The following is a 12,220-nucleotide window of genomic DNA, read 5'->3' on the forward strand; positions in this document are numbered from 1 at the left end:
GTCCATCATTATTGTTTATATCCCACCCATCTCTTCTGACATGATCTCTCGTTTATAAGAAGCGATTCCATTTTCAGCTTCACTGTGTTGGTAGGGCAGTCTGACTCAACTACCTGTCGTTCAGTAGGAGTACAGCGGGCCAAACACCCTCCACCACAGGTGTCTCAGGGAATCATGAGCGCGATTGTACTTGATTACATTCATCCTCACCACAAATAAAATCAACTGTCATCCTGCTGCTTACCGGTTTACCAACTTGCACCTCAGTATTTTACTTTACATTTATTGACCTTCCTTCTCCTATAACCATTTATTGATCTGACTACCATCTACCAGTTTCCCTTCTTACTCATCCTTTTAATTTTCTCCACAATTAATGACGTTTGACCTCTTATCTACCTACCTACAGTACCAATCCGTAAGCTTATTTCTGACTTCTAAATGTCTCTGATCTCTTTGCCTGCCTGCTATCCTCCTCACGACTCCCTACTTCTTCCTCCCACACAAAAATCTTAAGGTTATTTTCTCGAGGTCTCTGGAGGTCGAGCCCTCTGACGTAACTAGCAATTTCGTATGTTCTGAATATTCTACAATACGTTATGCGATTAATATATTGCATCTTGCCTTAGAAAAAAAAATAAACGCATACATGAGAACATTAGTGCTCTGTTCACCAATGAAAACAGGCACGGGAAGTGTACTGGGGTAAAGCGACCAGATTTACTGGAGCTAAAAGCGGGACATTGTCACCCGTATATATATATATATATATATATATATATATATATATATATATTGCGAGAACAAAGAGTGAATAAGAGCATTGTAGAACTGCTCGAAAACATATAAAAAGAGGGAACTGCTACAGTTAAATTACATAAGGACTCAGAGAAAATTAAGATTGAGAAGGGCGTGCGTCAGGGAGATACAATTTCACCAAAGTTATTTACAGCATGCCTAGAAAGTATTTTCAGAAAGCTAGACTGGGAAAACAATGGAGTAAACATCGATGGAGAAAAGCTAAACCATTTCAGATTTGCAGATGACATTGTCCTAATCTTAGAAAAAGCATAGCCATTGCAAGAAATGTTAAATGACCTGAACAGAGAAAGTCTCAAAGGAGGGCTAAAGATGAACCGGAGTAAAACTAATGTTTAATCAACAAACACCAAAGAGCGTCATAAGAATAATTGGAGAAATTCTTGAAGAAGTTGAGGAGTACAATTACCTGGGACAAATACTAAAATTAACGAAAGATAATGATAGCGAAATAAAAAGACGCATTACAATTGGATGGAAAGCTTTCGGTAAACATAGAGACATTATGAAAAGTAGTTTGCCAGTTTGTATGAAACGAAAAGTATATAACGAATGTATAATTCCAGCTATGACGTATGGTTGTGAGACTTGGAAACTGACAAAATCGATGGAAAATAAATTAATTCGTTCTCAGAGAGCAATGGAAAGGTCAATGTTGGGAATATCTTTAAGAGGCAGGAAAAGATCAACTTGGGTGAGAGAGCAGACTAAAGTCAAAGATATTATAGAAGTTATAAAATAACAGAAATGGAGGTGGGCAGGCCATGTAGCAAGAACAAGGGATAATCGATGGAAGAAGAGGTTGAATGATTGGACACCAAGAGATGGTAAGCGTAGCAGAAAAAGGCCAGACAGAAGGTGGAGAGATGAGATAGAGAAATTTGCAGGGAAAACGTGGCAAAGATTGGCTCAGCCAAGGAATTCGTGGAGAAGGTTGGGGGAGGCCTTTGTTCGGCAGTGAACTTATAATGGCTGATGATGATGATGATGATATATATATATATATATATATATATATATATATATAGAGAGAGAGAGAGAGAGAGAGAGAGAGAGAGAGAGAGAGAGAGAGATACATTTATATAACACAGCGCTGCACCGCACCTCACATGAGGCTGCCAACCCTAATGTCTCAGACAAACTCTGAACATACCGTATGGTACGGCGAATGGCCGACCAAAGTTGTCAGTGAGTATAACAGATTCTTTAATAACAATTCAGTATACCATTTGGTTTGGATTACGCATAATTTTAGTAATTCATCATAGTTTCATAAAGGAAGGTCATCTTATATCTAATGCAATAGTAATTTTCTAAAAGCGGGACACGAATGATAATTTGCTAAAAAAGCTGAACATTTTAATTGCAATTAAATAAGCGGGACTGTCCCGCCTAAAAGCGAGACTCTGGTCACCATATACTGGGGATCAAGGTCCGGTGAGAGAATCTGGTTAGACATTGGTAGGGATCATTCTAAATCCACCAGAATAAGAAGCTTTGTTACCTTGATGCAAGGCGAGTAAGGATTGAAGGCTACATAACCAGTCCACAAACGCTAACACAGTCACATACGCACACGCGGAAGCATGCGCAAACCCATGCTCGCACACACACACACACACACACACACACACACACACACACACACACACACACACACACACACACACACACACACACACACACACACACACACACACACACAAAACAGGTGCTGGTAAGGAGAAATGCAGAGCCATAATACAATATTCCTATGTCGTAAAGGTCTTAATGAATATATGTTGGTCGTAAAGCCTGGTCGTAACAGAATGGAACGACTCGGTGGTCCCTCCCAGGCACATCACGTGGAGGGGGGGGGGTAGGAGTGGGGTATCTAGGGATAAGAGGGAGCAGATGGAGGTAGAGGCAAGAAGAGAAAGGGTGAATAGGTGTCCCCAACAGTTTCTGTCGCTAGGCTGGTGGATGTCAGAAGTTTCGAGGATTTTTAGTTTGCTCGGGACATCATGAGACACTTAAAGTTTGTTATCCAAAATAACAATGAAAATAGAAGCATGTAAAAAACCTTATTGTTACACTAATGGATGAATGGTGGTCAGTCCAGCAGCATGACGAGAACCCATTTCCTGCTGAAAATTGGAAGTTCGAGCTCCCCCCCCCCTCATATATTTGCAGACAAGTGATTGCCGTAGTTTGAATAAAATAATAACTATTATATACCAAAATCTGTGAAATCAGATTCTAAAACAAATTTAAATATAAATTCTTTACAACATGTAGAGAGATTTGGCAACAGACTCTGAAAAATTTGGAAGAGTCAGCATGAATTCAGACTAATGGAAATTCCGCTAGGAATCCGCCCCCCCCCCCCTCCATCCCCAACAGGCTATATGCAGCCTGCATTTTGTTCATGGATCAAAAATGCATGTATGTTTTTTGGCTTCCTGAACAATGCCAATTTCATCTGTCAGGTATAAGGAAAAGTTTATAGACAGGCTATTTTTGAATTATTCCTATCTCAGAGTGTACTGCGGGGATACTATGGCTTCCGTGACGGGAACAAAGAAGAGAATGAATGAGAAAAGAGAGAGGATGAGAAGTTTGTGAGAACAGAGATTGCGAGAGCAAAGGAGGGAAGAGCAGCTTGCAAGGAGGGAGTATTGGAAAAGACTGGGGAACCCAAATATGTGTCAAACAAGATTCAGAGTAGGCGAGGAGAACAGAGGCGGAAATCGGAGAGCGCAGAATGGAGGTATAGAGCGAAGGTAATTCATTTCATCTGATTAATGAGGCAAAGTGTACAGAGGTGAGAAAGAGACTATGAGGAAATGAAATGCAGAGGGGCGATACTGGTAGAGAATTCAAATGAAATCAGGGAAATACGGTACGGTAGTGGATGTACAGTACAAGCTGAAAGGAAAAAAGAAAATAAATGTAAAATTACATATATGTCATTATTGCTTTCAATATCTTCATCTATCTGTGCACATATCTATCTATCTATCTGTCAATCTATCAATCTATCTAAAGAACACATTAAGAATAAAAATGGTATAATGGTTGGGAAAACAGGAAAGGAGTAACAAAGGAAACAAAAAACTAGTGACCTCGTTCTCCTTGGTTCTGAGTTTGCCTTTGCGTCTTCGAGTTTACTGTCAGGTATATTCCACGCCTGCATAAGTTTTCTTGTGTTTTAAGTCCGTTTTTTTGTTCCTTTACACGCATTGGCTTTGTTTAATTTTCTCGACACGACTCTGCGTCAAAAAAAAATATAGCCACCTAACCCTGCAAACTTTTATTTCATTTTTGTGTATACTGAACAAAAGAAAGCCACAATCAAGAGGCGTTCATTTTCAGATGCCTGGACACATTCCGGTAGACTGGAAAACTAAGACACTGTAATAACACCGTTTCGTCAGTAATGCCATTCGATATAACGGTTTCATTCAGGATTAGTTGAAGAACTGGTAGGACACATACCGCACCGCCAGTACCTTACATGTTACGACTGTTTAAAATATTTCAGAACAAGTGTAGTTGCAGCATTTCAGCATCCCAATCTGTCTGGCTGAGCAAGCCCATCATGTAGTCGCTTCTGCAGGGCTGCACCGTGCAGCGAACCTTTGTTCCGTTGTGATGGACAGAGCCTCACCACAACGAGGGTCGGGAAAGAAAGTTAAAGTTTGGTTTATGGATGCACGCCGAAACTGTATCTCAATTCAGTTGGCAGGGGCGCCATAATAGGGTTCGCGTCAACCCGTTATTTGGTTATATGGTCACCAACCAGTGCAGTAAATGGCTTCCTTGGTCACAGGAAACCATTAACCATGTCACTCAGTCTAGTCACCTAAAGAAAAAGTATAGCAGGAACACATCAAGTGAGTGGATAATGGTCGCTACCACCTTCCACCATGTGATGAGTGAGAAATCACTAATACCAAATATTCTATTCTGTGATTAGCCATGACATATCATCAGGAGAAGTGCTTTGATGGAAGGACACTAATACAAACCGCCTTTACCGTAACACGCAATAACTCTTGCATTTAGGACAAGTACAGTGAGTGGTATTTGCAGGATGTTTCCATGACAATACGGTGGGTTCAGTAAATGATGAAATAATTCGTGATCAGTGAAAAGTAAATGTTAACCATTTTCATTTCACCAGCTGATCACTAGTTTCTGCATTTATGTTATCATTCTGTCGTTTGTCTATTTTCCTCATGTGGTCCTTACGTGTCTTTTCTTTAAGTTATGCATATTATCTTATTGACAAAAAATATGTATTGTCATATTTCTACATTTTTTCTTTTTTTGTCTTCCCCACCCCCCTCACACACACACACACACACACACACACACACACACACACACACACATATATATATATATATATATATATATATATATATATATATATATAAATATATATATATATATATATATATATATAGTGACTAAAAGGATGGGGTAAACACATGAATGCTCTTCCATATTCACCATCAACAATTTAGCTATTTACAAAACACAACCACCAGTTAGGCAACGCTCATGCAGATATGAATATGTCATAAAACATCAATTCTCATCCTATTAATCTGTTATTCATTTAGGAACTGACAGATATGTTATTTGGTTACAAATGTAAGATTTTGTTGTTTCACTTCCATCGAACAACATAATTTCTCAGGGCATTGTGAGCATGAAGAATAAGAAGGCATAAAGATGTGGGATCATCAGGGTCATACTATGTGGCACTTGCAAACTTTAAGTGAGTGATCCACCTAGTGTCCAGAAAGATTTAATGACAACCACAAAGTGTGGCATAGTAATCTTAAAGGCGAGCATAATATATATATATATATATATATATATATATATATATATATATATATATATATATATATATATATATATATATATATGGGACAGTCATGGTCATTAGGAAGGGTAAGGCTTAATACAAAAAATTGAGATAGAAATTATATTGTATTGAGTTTAAGCCTCTCTCTCATTCTGTCAAGGAATTACTTCGGTTTTGTGCTGCCGTTACCGTTAGTTACTACAAGAATTCACTGCGTCAGACGAGCCGGGTGTCATACTATCCTGATGCTTCTCTCTCAATGGCCAAGTGCTGTAGGAGAAATAATTATTTTTCCCCTTTCCAGAGCAAGCTTCGGGTGGATTAGACATGGCTAGTTTCCAGGATGAAGATGAGGAGGAGATTCCAACAACTTCATTGCCTAGCAACCGAGAGTGACAAGGAACGTTCCACATAGCAATCTTTCGGCTATGCTCTTGTTACGGAAATCGTTTTCTTTGTGTCTGCCTCGAGCCTGCAGATGTCACAGAGTATCTTGCTGTGGTGTGGGACAACAGTGTTTTGCTGTGCTTACTCTAAACACTCAACTAACAATACATACAGGAAAGACGTCCTTGTATTGGCTACTGTAGAGTAACATAGCTGGCCATTGTTTCATGTGGTAGGCTATAAATGGGAACTATTCCTATATTCATCATTTTCCTGGCAGTCGTTAGACTCATCATCAGCTCGTCTTAAGATTACTGTGCCACAATCTGTTTTGTCATTAAAATTCTTTGAACTCGAGGTGCATCACTCACAAAAAATTTACTAATGCCACATAGTATGACCCTAATGGTCCCACATCTATTTTCCTTTTTTATTCTTCATGCTCCCTACACCTGGGGAAATTACGCCATACGATGGAAGTAGAAAACATGATCTCACTTCTGTAATCAAAGAGCGTATCTGTCAGTTTCTAAATGAATAAAAGATTAATAAAATGAGACCTGAATTCTTATGACATCTTCACACCTGCATAAGCCTTGCCTAACTCGTTGTTGTGTTTTGTAAATAGTGAAATTGTTGATGGTGAAAATGGAAGAGCATTCATGTGTTTACCCCACCCTTTTACTTACTGTGTGTGTGTGTGTGTGTGTGTGTGTGTGTGTGTGTGTGTGTGTGTGTGTGTGTGTGTGTGTAAGAAAGAGAGAGAGAGAGAGAGAGAGAGAGAGAAAGGGGGGGGAAGGGAAAGGGGACGAAAAGGGAAGGGAGGCAGGGGAGGGTGCGAAGACAAAAAAGAATAAAACGTAGAGATATGAAAATACATATTTTATATGCTAATAGGGTTATTAGCATAAATGAGGTAAAGAAAAAAGCACGTAAGGACCACATGAGTAGAACAGACAAACGAGAGAATAATAACAAATACAGAAACAGGTGATCAAGTGGTTATCCCAATTCCTCCCAGTGTCATCAACTGAGGACGGAACTGGGCATTTTCAAAAGCCAATAAAGAAGGGAACCCCAGGGTAGGGACCTATCAGTTTCACAACAATGAGCCATCAGTCAGAGGGCGGTACCGGTACGCTCAGTACCCATCCGGCAAAATCCCTTCCCCAGGAACTCTGGGAGCTAATGGGTTAAATGAAAATGGTTGACATTTACTTTTCACTGATCACGAATTATTTCATCATTTACTGAACCCACCGTATTGTCATGGAAACATCCTGCAAATACCACTCACTGTACTTGTCCTAAATGCAAGAGTTATTGCGTGTTACGGTAAAGGCGGTTTGTATTAGTGTCCTTCCATCAAAGCACTTCTCCTGATGATATGTCATGGCTAATCACAGAATAGAATACTTGGTATTAGTGATTTCTCACTCATCACATGGTGGTAGGTTGTAGCGACCATCATCCACTCACTTGATGTGTTCCTGCCATATTGTTTCTTTAGGTGACTCTAGACTGAGTGACATGGTTAATGGTTTTCTGTGACCTAGGAAGCCATTTACTGCACTGGTTGGTGACCATAAAACCTAATAACGGGTTGACGTGAACCCTATTATGGCGCCCCTGCCAACTGGATGGGGATGCAAATGCGGCGTCCAACCACAAATCAAACTTTAACATTCTTTCCTGACCCTCGTTGTGGTGAGGCTCTGTCCACCACAACGGAATAATGGTTCACTGCACGGTGCAGCCCTGCAGAAGCGACTGCATGATGGATTTGCTCAGCCAGACAGATTGGGATGCTCAAATGCTGCAACTACACTAGTTCTGAAATATTTTAGACAGTCGTAACATGTAAGGTACTGACGGTGCGGTATGTGTCCTACCAGTTCTTCAACTAATCCTGAATGAAACCGTTATATCGAATGGCATTACTGACGACACGATATTGTTATAGTGTCTTAGACTTCAAATCTACCGGAATGTGTCCAGACATCTGAAAATGAATGCATCTTGATTTTGTCTGTCTTTGATTCAGTACACACAAAAATGAAAAACGAGTTTACAGGGTTAGGTGGCTATATTTTTTGTTGACGCAGAGTCTGGTCGATAAATTTAAACAAAGCCCGTGCGTGTAAAAAACACCAAGACATAAAAAACAAGTAAACTTATGCAGTCATAGAATAGACAGAAGCAAACTTGGAACCAGAGAGAACGAGGTCACTTGTTTAATTGTATCATAGTTCAAACACATAGGTCGATTTGATTTGTTGCTTCATTTCGGGAGATTGGGAAAGTTACTTTCGCCTATTCTAAGTGGGTTTTGCCATTTCTCTTTGAACCTTTTAACTGTAAGGAGGGTTGTTCTTACTTTGTTGGAATTTTGATTTACTTATGTTTTAATAAGCTCCTTCTTAATGTATTTACTATTAGTTTTGCTGACCAAGTAAGACAAAAAAAGTACACCTGATGATGGCCTAAGGTAGGCCGAAATTCGTAATTCAGTTTCAGAGTTATTCACAGTAGTTTCCGTCTTACATTATATATATATATATATATATATATATATATATATATATATATATATATGCAGAGAGTTCACTTCACTGTGAAGATATGTATGCAAACTAACCACAGGAGAAATGAAAGGAGCGACAGTGAGTACTTTCCTATATTACATCTTCAGACAGAGTGAGACAGAAACGTAAAGGGTAGAGGTCTTTTATGCACACCCGCAGCAGGTAGTGGCACACAGAACAATGGAGGACCTGAATTTTTACCTGCGGCTTAACTTAGGGTCACCTGCAGCAGGGAGTGGAACACAACAAAGGATAACCTGAATCTAAAAAATGCACGTGACAAAGGAGGAGGGAGTAGGAGGGGAGGAAAGGGGAGTGGGAGGGAGGGGGAAGGGGAGAGGGGGGAGGGAGGAGGGGATAAATACTGCTACTTAACTTAAGACCTAGAGGATTAATGCTTGGTGTGTCCCACACAGGTGTGACTACACCACCAGGAGATGACAGGGAACAATCACGTGTTAGTCTGGGGGATACTGCTTTAAAATTAATTCAGTTAACAATTTATCACACTTAAAATGACCATAGCTTTTGTTTACATTCTTTTCATATGTGCCAGAAATTAGACAAGATTCTATTACATATCTTTCATCTAAGCTTTTTGATTTTGCTAGAATCTTGGAGCCTGTCCAGTCAATATGGTGATCACTGGATGCTTTGCGTTGAAATAAACCACTACTCTGTTGGGCTGTTCTTACACTGTATTTATGTTGTGAGATTCTAGTTTCCAAATCTTTTCCAGATTGTCCTATGTAAAATTTGTTACAGCTTTTACACGGGATTTTGTAAACAACTCCTGATTTACTAAAAGGGCTGTTCTTGATGAGGGTTTTTTTGATGGTGTTCTCATATTTGAATACTACTTGTATATTGAGTTTCCTCAGTATGTGAACAACATCAAGAAAATTTTCATGGAAGGGGAGGACAAGGGTTCTTTGAATGTTCTGGCCATCTGGCTTCTAAAAGATTTGTGAATGCCTTGGACAAATTGAAAAAAGATGACTCCCTGCATATAACTACAGCTGATAAAAGCAGCGCTGTAGTAGTCATGAACAAATGTGACTACAAGGAAAAAGTGAGTGAACTGTTGCGTGACACCAACACCGACAGTGAACTAAAAAGTGATCCAACTGAAAAACAAAGTAGAAAATTCCGTAAAGAAATCAAGACTTTGTTAAGAGGAAGGGATGACTTGATCAAACAGTTCTCTGTGCAAAATCCATCTGCACCATATATGTATGGCTTGATTAAAACTCACAAACCAAACAACCCCATCAGGCCAATTGTAAGCTCTGTAGGCTCTACGACATACAAGCTGTCCAAGTGGCTTGTAACACTGTTGTCCCCTGTTGTAGGCACTATCTCTGATTCATTTGTACAAAACAATGAGGATTTGGTAAGAAAGTTAAAATCTCTAAATGTCATGTACCCCTACAAATTAGTCAGCCGGTCCTGCAGTGGACACTCAAACGGCTGATGATGAATATATATATATATATATATATATATATATATATATATATATATATATATATATATATATATATATATATATATATATATCTATATAGAGAGAGAGAGAGAGAGAGAGAGAGAGAGAGAGAGAGAGAGATTATTACCGTACGCCTCAATCCCGTAAGGGGTGGCCACAAATAAGTTGTCTCCACGTCACCCTGTCCCCCACCATTTCACTGCCCTGCTCCCAGCTCACATTCCCCTCTCTCATATACCTCTCCACTCCATCCCTCCATCTCATCCTTGGCCTCCCCTCCCTCTCCCTCCCCCTCCACCTCACTCACATACATTCTCCTCGTCGGTCTCTCGCTTTCTATCCTCTTCACATGGCCAAACCACCTCAAAGTATTTCTCCTAAGGCATCCTACCACATCCACATTCACACCACAACGCTTCTTCACTTAGTCATTTGTCAGTCTGTCTCTCCATGTGACTCCACAGACTCCTGTCAAATAACTAATTTCCACTGCTCTCACTCTTGACTTGTGTCCCTGCAATAAGGTCCAAGCTTCATTTCCATACGTTAGAGTCTGTAACACAATACTATCATGCAGAAACTTTTTCACTTCCAAGCTCACTTCCCTGTTTATCACATCTTTCAAAGAACCAACAACCTTTCTTCCTTATTGTACTCTCTCAAGCTCTTCACCCTCTAAACTTCCATCCTATCTCATCACACTACGAAGTACTTAAACACACTCACATTCTCCATTTCCTCCTAATCCAACCTCACTGTACATTCAGTGACTTCATTTCTCTCGAAGACCGTAACTTGACTCTTCCCTACATTCACCTTTAGATTCCGTTTCTTACACACTCTCCCAAACTTATTCACCAAGCCTTGTAGCTCCCCTTCGTCTTCACTTAACAACACAGTATCATCTGCAAACAACAGTACAGGGATATATATATATATATATATATATACACTATATATATATATATATATATATATATATATATATATATATATATATATCATCATGATCAGCCGTTTGAGTATCCACTGCAGGACCGGCCTATCCCGACTGAAGTCGGAACGATACAGCCAATGTATCCCTACCAAGTGGCTTAGGCTGTCTAGTAGAGATTGTATGTAGGGTGAGAAGTGCTTGTTAGAGTAATTGTGGTGTTGGAGTGGCTTTGGATGTGTGTGTAGTCTGTGAACCAAGTGTAATCGGTCCGCGCAAGCCGACTGGGTGCAAGCATACTTTACAGTAAGCGAAACTGTTTCAATCACAGCACCCCTGGTGTCCGCCAATACAGTACGTGGCCGGGTGAACACTCCCAAAGTTTATTACCCTGGCGAGGCGCGAACCCTGGTCCACCCGTGTACGAAACGCATATATATATATATATATATATATATATATATATATATATATATATATATATATATATATATATATATATTCTGTCTTACTTTAATTTCTCACTTGCAAACTTCCAACCCATTGATTCCCGTCTCGTACCGGTAATTCTTGTTATCAAATATTCCATATATATTTGTCATATTGTTTTCATATTATATATTCATTTCTCCCTTAATTTTCAACTTGAAAAATTTGCATCAGCTGCTGCGGGACTTCTTTCCTCTTGACTCAAGAATGGTGTATGAATATCTTCATGTTTATAAGATACTTTTAACTGGTGCCGCATCATGTTCAAAGTTAAAATATTATGGAGTAATGTTAATATGCCATTGGGTTATCTAGCTCGCCTTCTTTGCAGAGCATTAACACGTCCCTTGTGGGGGGATATCATGGGAACCTAGCCTCCACTCATTGTTGCCTAGTTTTATGGCTTGTAATTACTGCCAGCTGTAGCCTTCTTCGCATATGGATACACTTGCCTGTGTTGCTCAACGACCTGGAGAAGAAATTGCCATTGATCTTCGTTCTTGGTCAACACTGGATTATCCCATTTAGTTATTAATGCTATAACCAGACGAATGTTTAGGTTGAGGAGAGACCTATGGCTAGAGAAGGTTCAGGCATGAGAGACATTGGAATTCATATCTCGACTTCCTAACAAAGTTGTTTTAGCAGTTTACTGT

Source organism: Coenobita brevimanus, chromosome 105 (assembly GCF_032717465.1).
Source record: "Coenobita brevimanus isolate Jiangsu-jjx chromosome 105, ASM3271746v2, whole genome shotgun sequence".
NCBI classification, from domain to species: Eukaryota; Metazoa; Arthropoda; class Malacostraca; order Decapoda; family Coenobitidae; genus Coenobita; species Coenobita brevimanus.